Here is an 18,171-nt window from a genome sequence, read left to right on the forward strand (position 1 = left end):
GGGTGGGGCTTGCTGGCTGGGGCTAAACCATGACAATTGGCAATGGTGAGCTGTAGACTTTCAAGATTGATATCCTGGAGTACTAATTGTTATCCAGTGAATGGCAATGAAGGTTAAATAATGCAAGGTCACTGCTACGTTCTTTTTGTTTTGGGAAAGCTGATTTTAAAAGGTCAGACTGTCCTGCTTTGTGTGACAAGATGGAGGACATATTTTGTAATGGCTGTGACATCTAACTTAGCCAGAAATACTGGGAATTGAAAATGTTTCTCATGAGATCTTGTAGACTATAAGTGCAACTTTGAACTTGCATTCTGGTGATGTGCTTAAACAAATTGGTACTAGTTGAAAACTTCAGTTTTAGTGTCTTTTGGTGAAATGCTATTTATGTATACATTTGATATTGGACTAAAGGAAAACCTTTGCAAAACTTCTTGCCTCCTTCTCTACGTGTTCTGGTCCAACAGCATCTTGGTCAGGGTAAAGTAGGAACTTTTCTCAGATCCTGTGCATGGACTACTTTGACAGTTTGAAGGGAGATAAAGGAAAGACCTTTCAAGCTATGTCATTGAAGCCCACATACCAGTTCACTGAAAACAAAATATACAGTGCATACGGCATGCTCCCAGACTCTACAAAGAATAGTTGGAGAAGTGTTTATGATAAAGTCAAATTTCTCTACGAAATATCCTGGCCTTCATTCATGTTGATTCAGAAACATAATAAAATGCAATTAATTTTTATATAGGCATATACACTATTTTTCTGTAGTCTTGTTTTTCTAATAAATTTCAATGAAAATCAGTTTGAGGTAGCATCTCTAGCTAAACAAATAAAACTGAGCAAAATTAATAACTTAGAATATTTATAAATGAGTATTGTTGGCTACCTTGACTGTAGTAAGTAATTTGTTAAAGATCACAGTGCTAGTTAAAGATAGTTAAAGATCATAGTTAAAGATTTGCAGTGCTCATGCAAAAATTCGGAAAAAATATCACAATTAATACAAATGGGGTTTAGATGCCAATCTTGTTGTAAGACCGTATTTTTTCACCTTGGATTGCAATTCCAGATTCTTTATTTAGTAGAACTCAGTTTTCTCTCCTTATAAAAGCCACGGTTAGCTGAACGAAATTCTATGCCTTTCAGACCTGTATAGCTCCTTGATATGAATTCGTTCTTTCCCTGCTGCTTAATGAGGATGCATAATTAAAGGCTAGGGAAGCTGCCTGGTTTCTTGAAGAACTATTCTTGCCCTAACTTTACCATTGACTTGAAACGTTTGCCAGGATGTCCCTTTGCTGTTTTCCTTCTTTGTCTTCCCAAAGAAAAACTGTCAAGTATTCCTAAAAAAACACAAACATGAGACATCTTTCCCTAAAATACTTTTTAATCCTGGATCTGTGTGAAGTTATCTTTCTTTTTGACAGTTTTCCTTTCAGAAATTCAGTATGCAGTAGAAAGGACATGATATTTGCAGATATATAGTCTTTACAGAAATGCTAAAAATGTGGCAGAAATGAAGAGTTGTATAAGTGAGAAAACTCTCTCCCTTGGGGCATTCAGGTTCTAGCTAAAAGTCAGTGGGTATTATATCTACAGAAAAATTAAGGAGAAAAAGAGAGATATTAACTAGAAAATCATATACTACAATCACACTCTGGACTTGAGTTCAAAGGGACCACTCGAAATGAAATTGCCAACAGTGACAATTTTCTACAGAGAAACGCCACTAATTCTTAACATGCCTTTTATATGTAAAATGTCTCTTTTTCTGATGTAGACTTGTATTTGTATATATATGACTCAATGGTAGGTAGTGATGAGTAAAAAGTGGTATCTAAACTTGCACGAAGTTAAGGGCTAGTCTCTGACTTCACGGAAGCAGCTTGGACCTGGGCTTTTTGTTTAGGAACTTAAGAACAAAAACTCTGCCTGTTTTTCCCCCCCCACGTCTTTCAGCTATGCCTTCCCAAAGCTAGATGATTTGACATTCGAGTTTTAGCTCCTGTCAGAATGACTGAAGCAATATTAGTTTTAATTACTTTAAGTAGCTATGTTCAAACATGGCTATTGTTATGGAACTAGAAATGTATGTAGGTTGAATATTGTCCATTTTTTTCTGCCACTTTTTAAGGTACAAACATTTTGCAGGAGCACAGCTAATCTAGAAGGGCCTGGAAAAAAACCAAACACTAGAATTAGGAAAATAATTTTCTGAGGATCTCTCTCTTTTCAGCCACTGTTTCCAAAATGGACGCATTCATTTCTGGAGCCCAGGCAACTATAGAGCAAGTCTGTACTGGAGAAGTGCTACTTAAAGCTGGGCAATAACCTAATGGAGTAACCGACCTGCTAGAGGGACACAGAGACAGATTCTGAGTGGCTTGTTGTCGTCGTCTTTATCCCTACTGTTGTGCTAATAGTCAGGGTAATACGTTGCGTATGTGCTAGATCTTTATCCCTACTGTTGTGCTAATAGCCAGGGTAATACGTTGCGTATGTGCTAGATGAGTTCCTGTTTCCTGCTGCCTTCAAAGCCAGCGGGGCTCAAACATTGTGCCAGTGGCTCCCAGGGAGTTGCAATTGGCACATTTAACCTCCAGCTGCAGCATTTCCCAAGTTTCTTGGTTGCCTGCTGTATTAATTTTCAGCATTCTTTTAAGAAGTAGTTTTATTTAGTGTGGAGTCGCAGCGTTAAAATAATAAGTCAGTTCACTAACTTCAGCTCCCCAGGTGAGGGACAAAATATGGTCTAGCTCCTGTGAGAGCACACTTTTTCTAAGGAAGTGTACTTTTGTTGTTTAATTGTGGGAAAGAGGAAAGGGGAGATCCAAGGATCAGCCATACCAGGGTTAGTAGTCCTGCTTAAACACAGAAAAGCAAAACCAGCAAGAAAAAACTATTTTCTTGTCTCTGTTCTCAATGTTATTCATCCCAGTGCGTTTTCATCACAGATAAAGTTATGCAAACTTATTGCTGGAGGCAATACTTTTCAGCATGAATGCTACTCGTCGATTTTCTCCCCAGACCTGTCTGAAATCAGGATTAGCACATCAGAATGTCAAGAGAGTGAATGGTGCCACCTGTTGCAAGGGCATTTGCAAGTTGTCCTCTGCTCAGTGGGTTGGGAGGGTTTTGGAGGTAGGTACAACTCAATCACCGCTGGTTTTCTTGAATCGACAGTCTTGTTAGATTGACCACATGTGTGAGTAGATGTGCTAGCTAAAACAGTGCAAAAATTGCATCATGACAATATTGGTTGAAACCAGCATAAAAATCAAGCTCAACTGTTGATGGAAACCTGGTTTTCAGTCACGCGGTTGAGAGGCTACTAGTCGTTTAAATTCTTGTATGCAAGTGTTTGTGGCAGTAATTCTGAGAAGACTGATGCTGGGAACACAAACTTTAGCAGGTGACTTTATCATCAGTAGTAACAAAATTATATTTTCCCGTGCATTGCTAAAGTTCTTATAAATGTTGACTGTGTTAGATGCTCACAGTTTTGCCTTTCTGTACACATTTGTGGTATATACACATGCACACCTGTGGTATGAGCACACATGTACGCATGCATACTTTATGTATAAATTCCAAGCACCCAAGGGAATTAAGTAGCTGTAACTGTGAAGAATTTCTTGGCTATGAACCATTCTCCCAAATCCAACAAGCAGAAGGCAGAGATCGTGAGCAGAGACTGGAACCGCACAAACGCGAATTGCAATGAAATTTGCACAAAACCTCTGCAGATCAGTCTGCCGGGATTTGCATAACATGAGCTTGAGCCAAGGCACGCCAGGCCTCTTATGAGTACAGCGCAAACCTGGACTTCAGACTGTAAAACTACTAAGCTATTGTTGATGACTTATGTTATTTTTCTGTCAGTTATTAAATGTTTCTAGTCTGGATGAGTACAAGGTGAAGTCTGCGCTGCTTTGCACTCTCCTGTGCGCAATAGCAGAGTGTGTGGCTGAACAGCTTCTCAGTGAGGTCTGTAAACATATCCAGCCCTGAGGCCAACAATTTGGTGATAAAGTTTGTATCTGGACAATCTTTTGCCTTTGTTTTTCTCAGGCTTTGGAAAGATCCTACTCACTGTCCTCTATACTTACTGAAATGCGGATTTCAAGTTGAAAAGTATAGGGATGTGCATGAGGTTTAATCATTCCCTGTGTGTGTGCACCTTAGTATTACGGCAGAGAATCATAGAATCATTGAGGTTGGAAAAGACCTCTAAGATCATCGAGTCCAACCGTCGACCCATGCGATGAGCATTTACCATTGGATTGGATTAACTAGGAATAAAAGATAGCCATCTCAACATCTACTGAGATATGCTGCAAGAATTTCTTCTTTTTCAAACTTTATTTCCAAAATAAGCAACTCATATCCATATTTCGGTCAGTCTTTTTAGAGGTTTTTTGTTTAATGTATGAGAGATTAAATTGGGCAAAGAGGAACTTGTAAAGAAATTTTACACTAGTTACCATCTGTACGCAGCTACAATTACAACTCGATGTTTCACACGTGTTGATTTAGAATGAGGCAGACTATGGTCCTCTTTCCAATAATTTACCTCCTCTGATACCAAAATGACTCCTGAAGATGGTCAGGAACTGGATGTGTAAATATCTTTAGTAGAGATGTTTTCAGATCCAATTATCTTTGCTGAGTGGAAAGTTGAAGCTGAAAGAACCCTTTTGGTCTTAAAAAGATTGCTCTCTAATACTTTCATTATTTACAGTTGTACACATGCTGGGTACAGCTGACTTGTTAGTGTGGTGGAGCGATTCTTTCTTGTATTGGAATGACAATATAGTGTTTTGTTTCCTGAGAGGACAAATGGTGGATGGGGATGGTAAACCGGCAGTATATAATCCAGCCACTGCTGTAACAGAGTCAGCTGTGGATGTACAGCTTGCTGAGACCTGAAAGAATAAATATCTGAAAAAGAAATTATGTTCAACTCTGTATTTTCTCTATACTTATGCACTCTAAATGACAATAATAAAAATAAGCCTTTGTATCGATGCTAGTTACATATAGTTCAAGTAGAAAAACAGGGTTTAATGGGAAATCTGTAGAGGCTTGGGAATATGCTCAGTTGGTACCTTTTTTAACCTGTCTACAATTTAAGAAATCTGTACAGAATCTACTTTAAAAGTTAAAGGAGCATTACTTAAGAACATGAATAATAATCTCTGAACATCCCTGGATATTCAAAATCATTGTTTATCTGTAGCATGTGGTTCACAATTTTCAGTTACATAAGAAGAAATGAATATATCAGTATATTGTAGAACATTTTATTAGTTCAGATTTCTGATTTTTTTAGATTGTTTGAAGAGCTCCTATTGCAGGGTGGGGATACAATTCAAACACTGAAACGGGTGAAATTTCAAATTTAGTATATTTCGCTTTTGATTGTTCTGTGTTTACTGGACAACAGCTTGATCTTTCCATTTGACCCTCTCTTGTAGAATTCTTCTCTCCATCTGTTGTCTGTGACCTGTTCCTGTCACTTAATCTCACTATCCACTTTACCTTGGAGATACTGAGAAGTATTTGCTGAGTATTTTCAACACACCACTCCACTCCTGTTTTACATCTTCACTCCTGAGGGCTGCAGTTGTGTTCTGAACTCTCTTTTATGTTAAAATTTGATTTGTGTCATTGCTTTTACACCACTTTTGCTAACTATTGCAGAAACCTCACTGTGTGGGGTTATTCTAAACAATCCCTGCGTGTTTTGATCATGTAACAGTAGTCATGAGACATGTGCTTTAGTTGCACTAGAATGAGAGGTAGGTCGCTAAACACTTGATCCAAAACTGAGAGAAGTCAGTGGAAAGACTGTTGGCTCTGTAGAAATCTGGAAAAAAGTCCTAGGGATAAATTTCTGGGGAAAAAACTCTAAACAAAAAAACCATACCTTTTTCTCAAATTTATGTTAGTGGCTGATTTAATTTTGAAAAGATAAAAAATAGCATGCTTTGGGGTACTCTTAGTCTATATTGCAAAGCTGTCAAACAATAAGGATGAAATTCAGATCATCTTGATGTTTATAGTAGTTTTGGTGCTGACGTGACCAGGCCCAGGATTTTTCCTTGGAAATGTAATCCTGTTAGCTCTTCAAGTTATTCTGCTCTAAATTCTTTGATGTCATTTGGACTTTATCATAGTGATTACTTATGTATCAACAATGAAAAATATCTGAGATCCCAGCTATCCGTGCATCTTTTAAAAACGCAAGGAACTTCTTAGGAACAATTGTTATACATGCCAGGCTCTGTCAGGAGAAGTGTTGTGAAAGGTAACACACTGTTCAGTTTGATATTTGGCTAACATCTTGATCTGGGAGATTTTTTTAAATTTAAGCATGAGTAGCCTTGCTGATTTCTCATCGCTACTGTAATACATATATTTTGCATATATTTGTTTACTAAGTAATTTTTTAGTACATTTGTATTGCAGTGTTAATGCCATATTGGTTTAAAAGCATTAATTCAAAATGTAACATATCTGATAATTCTAAGCTTTCAAGTCATTATCTTTTCCTTTATTGCTCCAGAAATAAATAGCTATGAAAACGATCTGAGGCAGTGAAATTTTGCCATTTTCTGTTTAATGGTTAGGTGTACTGAAATTATTTTCTCATGCAAGACAGTTGAAACAGTATTTTTTTCAATCCATTTTAGATGTTGAATAGGAAATACTAAGAACCTAAATGGATCGATAACAGATTAACCAAAATCCTGAGAATGCAGTTAGAGGGAAAAAATATGTCTTTCTGTCAGTAACTCTCATAATGGCAGCTCACAAATTACAATTAAAGGTTCTAACGCTCTGAAACTCTCTAAGAGCTCACTAGTGAAAAAAATAATTCCAGCAGTTTCAACAGCATTAAACTCCCCCTTCCCCCCCCCCAAAAAAAAACCCAACCCAACCCCAAACAAACCTAAAAGCAATATTTCACCGTGATGCATTTAGAAGGTCACAAGATTCAACTGAAACAGATCGCAGTGGTGGAAGCTCTTGGAACGATTTTTCCTGGGCTTACAGCATGCTTGAGGGAAATCCAAGCTTCCATTTACCAATGGAATTTTTGCTTTTTCTCTGTAAACTTTGCTCAGTAGAATTGCATGGCTTTGCTGAACTTAAAACTTCTCAGTTAGTATGGAAAGGAGGGAATTCCTGCAATTTTATTCATGAAGTTTTAATAAAATTTCAGGTTGGACTGGCTGGGGTTTTTTTTTTTTTTTTTTTTTTTTTTTTGTTTGGTTTTCTTTCTCTGCTACATGGGTCAGATAAATGAGCAGTCTAGCCCAGCCTGTGCCAGTGACAACAGGCGATGCTATTTTGGGAAAGCATGCACGCTGGGCCGCTTTCTGCTGTCCCATCTACTTCTACTTTGCTCCCCACCTCCCCCCAGCTGTAATGACCGTATCGGAGATGTTGGAGGGGGGATACAGTGGAGACAAAACAGTAGAAATGACAGATGCAGCTGTCTAGTGTTCATTCAAAAAATTTCCTGTTTTGTAGTAGAAAAAAAGTTAGTTTTTTAAAACAAAGTGATGCAAAACAGTCCTTCAGTTCACCCGCACAATCTCTATTACCTCTCATTTATACACTTTTCTTTGATAGCTGGACATGTTGCTCTGACTTTATGGTGAAAAAAAATAGGCCTTTTGGTTTATCCTTGCACAAAACATTCCTCCAGAACAACTTGGACAAAAGCAATGCAAGAAGAGAAGTACAACATTTAGCTAGTTCAGATTCCTGCCAAAAAAAAAAAAAAAACCAAAACAAAACTGTGCCAAACTTTCAAGGTTACAAGTGTGTGCCAGGAAAGTTCTGGAAAACTAGATTTTTGCCTTTGGCCGTGACCCAAATCCTCCTTGACAGGCTGAGCAGTAGGGCTTCCGAATTGCACTGGGACCCTGTCCAGATTCACTGATAGGGACGAGGAGGCTTCTCTCTAGATAGGCTACGGTGACATAGCTAGGGAAGCTGTCTGCCTCTTGTCGGAAGACTGTCCGCTCTGAATGGAGTACCAGAACAGTCTTTGGCCAAGAGGGAGAGAGGAGGGCCCTACGGCTACATCGTTAGAGCACTGCATCTGCTTTAGCTTCAAAAGATATTTGGAGATCGCGTCCCTACTGGAAATCAGTGGCAGGTTCCAGGACTTCACAGACTTGTGCCCTAACTAATGCCAATTAAAAAACAAACAAACAAACCGACCAACCACGAACCAACCCCAAACAAAAAACCACAGTAGAATATTTAATTTTGTTCTGGTAACGTAAGATTAGATGTTATGTGCTATTTCTAATGCTTTAGTAACATTAAATAAGCATATCTCCGTTGAGACATGACTGAAGTGTGTCCAAATGCCATTACTAAGGTGTTACTGAAATTAGGAGGTACTACTATCTCTTGGTCAGCAAGCAAGTATAATTTCTTCAGAGAGAGCGTGTTTTCAGAGAAGTCATTTGGATCCTTATGCAGAAATAGATATCAGCTAAGGCCTAAACTGTCTATTACAGTTACTTCTGGTGAAGTGGTAAGAAGTCTTTGCTAGCAGTTTTCTAATGCTTCTGTTACCCTGCTTCAGTTACATTTTCTTTTCTAATGCTGATTAGGTACTGAACAGGGATCCAGGATTTGTCCTCTCACTTTCTCAGTGCTAAGTAGAAATCAACTGTATTCTTTTCTCAAGGACTGTGAGGGGTTGATGGAAGAATTGGCAGTAGAATATCGCCCCTCCGTCTGATGCTTGGGTTTCTATATTTTTGTAAAAGATTATTCTATAAAGAGTACAAAAAATTTAAGCCCATATTTCAAGTCTTGTCCACTTGGCCCTGAATACATCTCTTAGGTCCCAGTAATGTGAGTGCAAATGGAGGAAACCATGTTATTCTCTGCAATGTTTATCTTGTACGTGCTTAGTAATATCGATATTTAGTTGAAATCTGAAACCCATAGGCAGTATTCATATATCTCATTTGATAAGATTTTCAGCAAACTCTGCCTCCTGGCAGGTACCCTGTAGCAGCTTTTTGAAGGAAAAAAAAAAATGCAGCAGATAGGTTTCAACTTCAGGTCCTGCTCTAGCATCTTCAACAGGTCTGTAAAAACAGACTGACGGATAATGTCACGGGAACCTGGAGGGAGTTGCACAGTAATGTTCACGACCATCAGGCAGAATACTTTCTCATCAATCTCAGATAAGAGAGAAAAGGATGTTATTTTAATGCTATATAAATATTTTTAATGGGATGGGGTTTTATACATCAAAGCTTTATTTACCAGTAATATACTGATACATATTAGGGAAACAATTTTACTCAAAAATATTCTTAAAGACTCCAGTCTAGACCTTGTTTGTTTAAATGTATATCTTTTCAATGACTTTAAGCGTGTTTATCCTCCAGGTTTTGTCTTAAATGGGACCTGTAACTGACAACTAGTTTTCTTCTCACACAAAGTTCAGACCGGACTAATTCTGCAGAAACAGTCTCTTGCGTCTTTGAACTTTGTTGGCAAATTTCCTGAGAGGTGATACATTATCTGATTTGCAAGCATGGCAAAAATGGTGTGGCAATTTCAGAAAGTTTTTATTATACAGAATAAAGAAACAAACAATTTTAGAAGTTAGAGCCCTTTTCCATTACTGTTGTCTGTGTTCTTCTTATGTAGGTTAGTAGTATTTTTCTTTTCATTACTTCAACTAGTTTTTTGTGTACTGCATGGAAATAATAGGAAACATTTGCTGTAGTGGAAACCATCCGCCTGGCTTTTCAAGCAGTGCTATTTATCTGTGTCTTATTACACGTCACCAGCAGAGGTTTGCACGCTGAATGAGGTGCTGATTGGCTTTATGCTCTCATACGCAAGGTAGCTGGATCTGTAGTTCCATACGTGTGCACTGTACCCTCGTGGTATCTGTGATTGTACTTAGTATATATTGTTGACAGTTTTCTGGAAGACTGTCTTCTTTCTGAATGCTCAAGTAGTAAGAGAAGAAAGATAATTTTCCTCCTAAAGTAAATGTTTATGTTTAGTCAGTGAGCTTTCCTGTGTATTGCCTTCTAAACCAAAGGGGAGATGAACCTCTTCTGTCAGCTGCTCTAAGCCTGCATCTAATCACGGGGAGGTTCAGGCTCCAGGACTCTCAAGTATACCTGTAACACGGACATACAGGGAGCCTTCATATTGTGCCTTTAGGCAGCCTGCATAACGATCAGCTGTGCTGAAGGCCCACGGCATCAGAGAATCAACTATATCTCTAGAATATATTACACTCCAAAAAAGGCAAAGAGAAAACAAATCTTCCCTTTCTGAAAGAAAGCACTGGTGTGCCTCTTTCAGTGTCTTTGCTTTGGAATCTGTCATCTTATTATAGGCATGGGTGGGATTTCTCCTTTGTTTGTTTGGGTTTTTTTGTTTTTTGTTTTTGTTTTTTTTTAATTAAATGCATTTAAAGCAACCTATCTCGGTTTTTGCAAGTCTTTAATAATATGTAATCTTGCTTCTTGAAAAGTTGACTTGCAAGAGTGAATGTGTTGTATCTTCTTGGAATTTGAAGCTACTACTTTGGAGTTCATCAAAAGCTCTTTTTTTTGTCTTCTGTAACTGTATTCTGTGATGTCTGGCTGGTGAAAAGTTTAATCTTCTTAATGAACTGGTTTTTTAGACAAGATGGGCTTTGTATCAAGACTGAGACTGTAGTCAGTGGCTGGATGTTTTAAAAGAGGGTTTCTTCTTTTGTCTCTGTTATCTGGAATTTGCCTGTTCTTGCAATCAAACAGATGAGTAAAATAGAGCTGCGTGGAATATAGATGATGAATAGCTATTTTGTTCTGACCAGTAATCTAATGGTTGGACTCAGTGATCTTAGAGGTCTTTTCCAGCCTTAATGATTCTATGAAGACTGTCATGCATCATTTTGGTAAGCCTCCAGCTGACTCTATTTACAACTGCCTGCAGTTGAGACAGAAAATATTGTTCATTTAGATAAAAAATGATTTTTGAATTAATTATTCAGTGCCATCTTGCAGGATTGGAATCTGTTTGTCTGACGGGTACGTGGAAGTGCCCCCTACTTACACATATGATACCATGAGATCTTGTCACTGAATTCAGCACAGTTTCATCCAAGGAAGATGTGGTATATATCCATTCTCCTCTAAAAAAGTGTATTGTTGACAGCCTACTGTTCTCTGTATTCTTCCTGTGCGCTGGACTGAGGTTTTTTCATTTCATGCATCATCATTCACAGCTTGCTGGAGTAATTCCATAAAGTCAGTACATATCCTTAATACACACAAACACAAGAGGGAACAACGTATTTTTGCTGTTGTTTTTGAAAGCTGGACACATTTGCATAGATTTAATTTTCTTTTTTCACCTCCTGGTGAAGTCTATTGAAGGGGAAAAAAAAACCCCAACCCCTGGTTATTTTAGAAAATTTGTAAGCTTGGAGTCCATTATTAATTTGTTAGTGTTTGGTTTTCTGTATGTTTTTTATCACTTCAGTTAATATGGAAAACAACCCTGATGTAAAAGGAGATGTATTGTGTAGCCCAGCTGAAATCACCTTGATAGTGTTTCACCTGTTAGAGTTAAGGCATTTAAATAATTACTTGTGACATAAACATCCTCTTGGCTTTGATCTAGGTGTGCGGATGGACTTAGAGGTTCATATTCTGCTACGCAGCCTTTATTAATGCATGACTAGGGGCGAGAAAGTGGTTCGTTGCTCTAAGAGTTTTCTAGGGTGTGGGAGTCCTCAGCTGGTGAGGAGGGACTATAACTGAGCGTCAGGGATGTAGGGTGGGAAACTGCTGTTCTGTGGGCTTGACCTCGGTAGGCTTTTTACTACCTGGTATAGTTTAAAACATCAAAATTACCCTGAACTGTGTGAGAGAATGTTAAATCTTTGTGGTGGGAAGTATAATGTCTTGTTCCTCTAGTCAAGGTATGCTGCATGCTGCTCATGCTCCAGGCTGTAGCTGGAAACCTTTGGCAGCAATGTCGAGCTGAGGATCTCCCATTGCCGATTTTCCTTTCTGTCCCTTCCCTGGCCTGTGGCTGCTTGTTCGTGTCTTTGTGACATCCCGTCAGTTGTGGAGCCGTACTGAGAACAGGCTGTGAATGAAGAAATAGCATGCCGTGGCAGGGATGGCAAACAGAAGAAATGACTCCTTGAACTGCCTGTATTGCTACAGGTTTCTGAAACCTCAGTACCACTGATTGGAAGATTTGGAAATACAATGACCAGTGTATCGTCAGGAGTAAAGGGGGGGACATGTCGGTCCTTTTCATTTGTTCTAGGTATACAAGGATATGCATCTACGTCTGTAAAAGATAGCTGAAAAATGTCATGAGTTTTGTCCAGAATAGAAAGTGTCAGGGTTGAACTGAGGCTGAACTGCATGGCCTGGAGACTGATAAAATAAATATGTGATTTAGGTGCCGATTAAAAATGCCCGTGTTTATGAGGGAAAACAACAGGAAGTTCTGAAAGCCAGACTGAGAGAGTAATGGGGGATTAACAGCATTAGCGTCATGTTTCAAAACAAGATGGAAAAGAAGGTGGCTGGTTGGGGGCTCATCGCTGACTGTAAGAGGCACAGTATTAAGACAAAGCCTGCTGCTTTGAGTTTTCCTTTGTCTAAGGAAAAATGACCTGATATATTCTTTATAAATAAAGACAACTACATCAAAATTACAGCATGAGACTGGTCTTTCTGATTGGTCATGTGAAAAAATGTTTTGTTTAGATTTTTGTTTTGTTTTCTCATCTGTTTCCAAAAGTTGGATGTTATTTTCTTAGAAGTAATATTTCATACATTCAGCTTTTCAGGTTAAAGCTGATTCAACAGTTAATATTTCTCACTTAGGATAGGCATGATTACTTGTGGCAAGTGAGCCCTGGTTTCTATAAGTCATATTTTTCCTGTAGATTTTTGTTTTTAGAAAATTACTGCTCTGTGGCTTTGAGACTGCATCCAAAAACATAACATATGATCTGAAGTAAGCTATGTTATTTCACATTTATATCTCCGTAGATTTCTAGGGAATGATTAATAAGTATATGTGTTTGCAGCACCTGGAACATCTCCCAGCTTGAGCAAACATTTGCTGCGTGTACATCAAGCAAATGCTCCGAGGATGGAAACATCCCTGGATGGTAAGATTTGTTAAAGATCACGTGGCAGCTCACGGTGTCACGAACTTTTGATAGAAAGAGTTGCTTGCCCAAGACTGAACTCTGCGTTGGACTATGTGGCAAGTACTAGAAATGACTATTTGTGAGTAAGCCCCAGACCCTGTGTGCTGTGTAGATAGTGTCCAGGGTGATGTGTGGGTGATGACTGGTCGCCACAGTACCTGCGCAGGTGTGACTTGCAGGACCTTAGTCTTCCACATCACATGAAAAGTGATCATTCTAAGTCAAGGCACCTCCTGTGTGCTTGGAGCTTTTGGAAATAGTATATACTTAGGTCTGTTGGTATCCTGACAGAAAGGAGAATTTCCACGTTTTTAATTGAGTGAGTTTCGTCTCACCCTTTTTTCTAAGCTCATCTCAAGTGCAAAGGGAAATGTGTGTATGTATTGTTGTTGCCATTTCTGACTGTATCTGTACTGTGTGTTAACACTCTGAGCTGTCCCCAAATATTTTTCTAAGAGAAGAACTTAAATCCTTTTTTTCCAGTTTCAGCAATATTGCTTGACTAATGTGCCACGTACAGATTGGACACTGCTCAGTTCAGCAATACAGCGCTGCAAGAATGATCATGTACTGTTTTGGATACTTTCGAAGATGCTCAGTGTTTCATGATGTAGAATAGTCTGAGAAAGCGTTAAAGAGAACCGAGAGTAGGGACCAAAAACACACCAAGAATTGCAGGCACAGCCTTTTCTCAGCACTAACAATTTGTTCCCCAGCTGGGAAGAAACTCTCACTATTTGACAGTGCGGGGCAGAGTACTGCCAGCGAAGGTGAAGGGCCCGGAGCAAGGTGCTCTATGCTGAGGCAGTGTTGTGGGAAGAGACAATAGTATGTGGCCATTGAAAGTAGCAACATATCTTTAAGAAAGATAGAGCTTGAAGATGCTGGGTCTCATAATTTTTCAACATCTGCTGGTTTGTGTATGTGGCCAATACTGATGGAGAAGTTTAACCTCAGGTATTAGTTCTTCCTTTTTTCTCTTTTGTAAGATAATTTGGTCTATGCTGTGGACAGAATTTGAGACCAAGTGAGAGTGTGGGACCTGGTATCTCGCTAGGGAAACCGAGTTGCAGCACTGCCACTCTGTGCCTGTGAGCAGCCTCCCAGACGGCCGCTTTCCAGCCCTGGGCAGGACCAGGATCCTGATTTCTGAGACGTACTCAGTAGGTATAATTGAAACCAGCCAAAGATCTGCCTGGGAAGTAACGATGACTACATTTCCTAAAGGTTGCAGATGGATAGAAGTATTGCTTATACTATCTTTATTTTTATTTAAGCCACCATATTTTAGGTCAGGAGTACCTGCCAGAGACTTGCAAAGTTGTGAAATGAAATGTGCCTTGCCTCTGCTTCCTCGGAAGATGAGCTACTTTCATAAAAATCCCAGCCCATGGCTGGAAACTGTATTTGAACTTATCCTATAGTAGAAAGATCTTCGTCCTAGTGATAATAGAAAGCTTATAAAATTACACTAATAAAATGTGGTTTTAAAAACTAGGTATTGTATTTCACAAGTTCAAACTCTAACATGCCAAAAGCACTTCTAAAACACTAAATCTTTGGTAGCTAGAACTTTATTTTGTTATCTAAGCTTCAATTCACTTAGCAGTCGTGACACAATTTGATTTTTAGTTTCCATGGGAAAAAAATAGAAGTGAAATATTTGTGTAACATTTTTAAACATTGAAAAGATCTCATTAGTTCTACTTTCAAGGATGATCGGTTTGTGTCAGCAGGCATAGGATCAGGCTCAAGGAAATGAAACCAAGTACCATAGTTAAATTACAGTGAGAAATTACCCCTTTCTAAATGTTCCTTCTCTTTTTTTGGACATACAGTTTTTCTCAAGTGTGAGCATGAATAAAATATAAAATCATCATTTAATACTTTCAGAGGAATGCAACCTAGTAAAAATCTGTAAGTAAACTCCAAGCATTTTAATCAGTATTGTATAATAGAAATAATTTAATAACAGTTTATGCTCAGTTATAATGAGACATGGACAAAAAACAAGGTAGATTAAACCTCAAAGGCCAAATTCTGATCTTAATTAACACCAGCATAAATCTACAGTAAATTCACTGAATGCAATATTACACCAGGATCACTGAAAATAGATTGGGGTGTCAATGTACCACAAAATACTGTGCTCTTCTCACTCATTTAACACAGTTCCATTTATATAATAATGTAAAGTTAATTGTCCAACCCTAAGTTAACACATTATGTTGGTCTGTAGCTCTTAATTAACAGAACAGGGGGTTTGAGTCAGTTGGAAGAATGCTGTATTTTAAGTTCACAAGGAATTTAGGATGTATTAAATTAAAGATAACATCGCACGTAAGTCATTAGAGTGACGACTTAATTCCATATTCCTAAATACTTGATTAGCAGCACAGTTCACCGTTGCCAACTGCATAAGCAGCTCTCACATGTCAAGTGATAGCTACAACCCTCCTCCCCAGGGCTGCAAGGGCAGCTCCTTCAGGCAGTGCCTGGAGGGTGGCTGGGCAGTTGCCAGCTGAGCCGCTCTGGATTAAACTGTAGAAACTAATCTCCTCTGTCCTACCTCCCCCAAAGGTAACTGGTGCTCCCAGATTAGAATTCGACAAATCATTAGAGTGTCAAAACAAGCAACATAAATTTAGAATAATTGTGTCACGTTTGTAAAATTCAATTGCTATATTTTATGGGTAAGAGCAACTTACGATTAACTGTCTCTGCAGAGTCATAACAGTGCAGCTGTCAGAAGCCTAGTAAGACAGTATTATTTGGATGAAAATTCCTTGTTGTAAATCTTTTCTACAGTGTTACCAGAGTTTTTCAACACTCAGTGGTAATAAGGAACCTCGTTATCATAATGGCACATTGATACAAATGCTGTTGTGTTCAGAGTATGTGATAAATATGATTGTCACATCTTATGAAAAAGAAGATATTTGTATCATTTTAATGTATCATTAGGATACATTTTAATGTATCATTAGGATACCAGACGTACCATAATTCTTACTTTTATTATGGTAAGCGAATAACCATCTAGAGATACAGAAATTGCTATGTCAGATGTCTCTTAGCATCTGATCCAGTGATGAGAAGACAGGTCCACATGGCACACCTTGCGTTGAAAGGGTGAACTCCTGTTGCAAAGTCAGGATGACACCGGTTCTGACCGATCCTCTTGCGATTTTGAACAGCGTCTCTTTCAAGCCAGTATAGTGTTTTGTTACAGAAGCTTTTAAAAACCTACTTGGAAGTTTGAAGTTGCCCTAGTTGATTGTTAGGAAGAGGATGGCACCTTCCAACAGCGATGTCTCTGGGTAACTTAGGGCGTTTAGGAGTCTCAGTTTTCCTCTCCAGTAACTTCTCAACAGAAATCGAGTTGAAGTGCGAAGGCGCATTGTAGATCTTCCCCTCAGTCCTCCTTATACTTCATGTTCTTTGAATAGAAAATAGAGTCTGAATACAGACCGGACATCTAAACTGAAACTCACTTATTTTCCTTCTTTCTTTTCCAGGAAACGTGGGAAAATCAAAACAAAAATTTCCTAACTTGCTTTCATTGGTTTCCCAATACAAGAATCTAGCTCTCCAAAGTGATGTATTCTGTTCAAAATGTGTAACGTACATTGAGGAGGGTGGAGGTCCCCTTCAGCCTTGGCTACGTGTGTTTATCCATTTTCTTATCCCTCCCTGCCTTCCCAATGGATCCCAGCCACAGCCTGGCAGCTGCCCACGCGCCGTGCCCCAGCCTCAGCTGACACCAGCCTGTGGGTTGTCACCCCCTAGCCCCCAGCTGCCAGTCCTTTCCCAGCTCTGGCACTCGCAGAGCTGAAGCTACAGCCGGGGAGGCCACGGGCACGAGGCCACTGGACAGAGGACAACAAGCCCCAGTCAGCTCAGGCCAACACAAGCCCAGACAGCTCTTGGGGCCCTGCTCTCCAGGGCAATGGAAACCTGTGGCCGCCTACTGGCAATGGCAAAAGTCATATTTACAGGGCTACGTCAGTCATACTTATGCTGGATTTGAGAGAAATGTTGAAATTGGCGTTAGCAAGGACACATTGAAAATGACAAAGGAATTGTCCTGTCTAGCAGCCTAAGTGTAAGAACCTGGGTGCCAGTGGGAAACCAAAACTAGCTCCCTTACAACCAGCCTTACCTCTGATACAATATTAAGGGACTAATTACAACATGCTCCATTTGGATGTGTTCCTTTAGGACTACTCAGCTGCAGAGAGATTCAATATGTTTTGTGGCTAAAGCAGGAGACATTCAATAGGTATTTTTTCACACTTGCTGTGGCAGAGGCTCTGTGGAAAAAGGCATAAATGTATTTTGTCCTCTTATTTTTCCATAATCACCCAAGCAAAACTACAAGAACAAACCGACCCTGCGTGTCAGAATGAATGCATTTCAGTATGTGAATACAATTTTACGTTGACTTCTCATCTGGTTTTTAGGATCAGCAGAAAAACTGAATCGCCCTCACCCAAGCTATGCTAGATGACAGGAAAATATATTTGCTTTTGTATCTTCTCAGAAAAACAGAGGATATTGATTTTGAAAAGGTATGTTGGTGTTCAGCATGAAGTCCAGTTCGGACTGAGAAAGATAAGAAAATTATGCTGGCAAATGTGATGGATCTGGAGAGGCACGGTGTTTTCTGATTGAAATAATCCTGAAGGAACTTAACCTTGCAGTGCTAATAGTATTGGCATTTGGTATGCTACAGCTGTAATAGCATGCCCAGAAAATTTAAAGTAAATTCAGGATGACAGTTCTTAAGGTGTCATTAAATAGAAATTAGCAATTTGTAAAAGCTCTTTCCAGAGTTTTATTAAAGGAGTAGAAGATGCACAGGACAATAAGTAAAGTTTCAGGAAGTGTGTTCCAGTTAGACTTCTGGAAATATGATTGGTTTTATTCCTGTG

Source organism: Aptenodytes forsteri, unplaced genomic scaffold (genome assembly GCF_000699145.1).
Source record: "Aptenodytes forsteri isolate BGI_AS27 unplaced genomic scaffold, ASM69914v1 Scaffold181, whole genome shotgun sequence".
NCBI lineage: Eukaryota > Metazoa > Chordata > Aves > Sphenisciformes > Spheniscidae > Aptenodytes > Aptenodytes forsteri.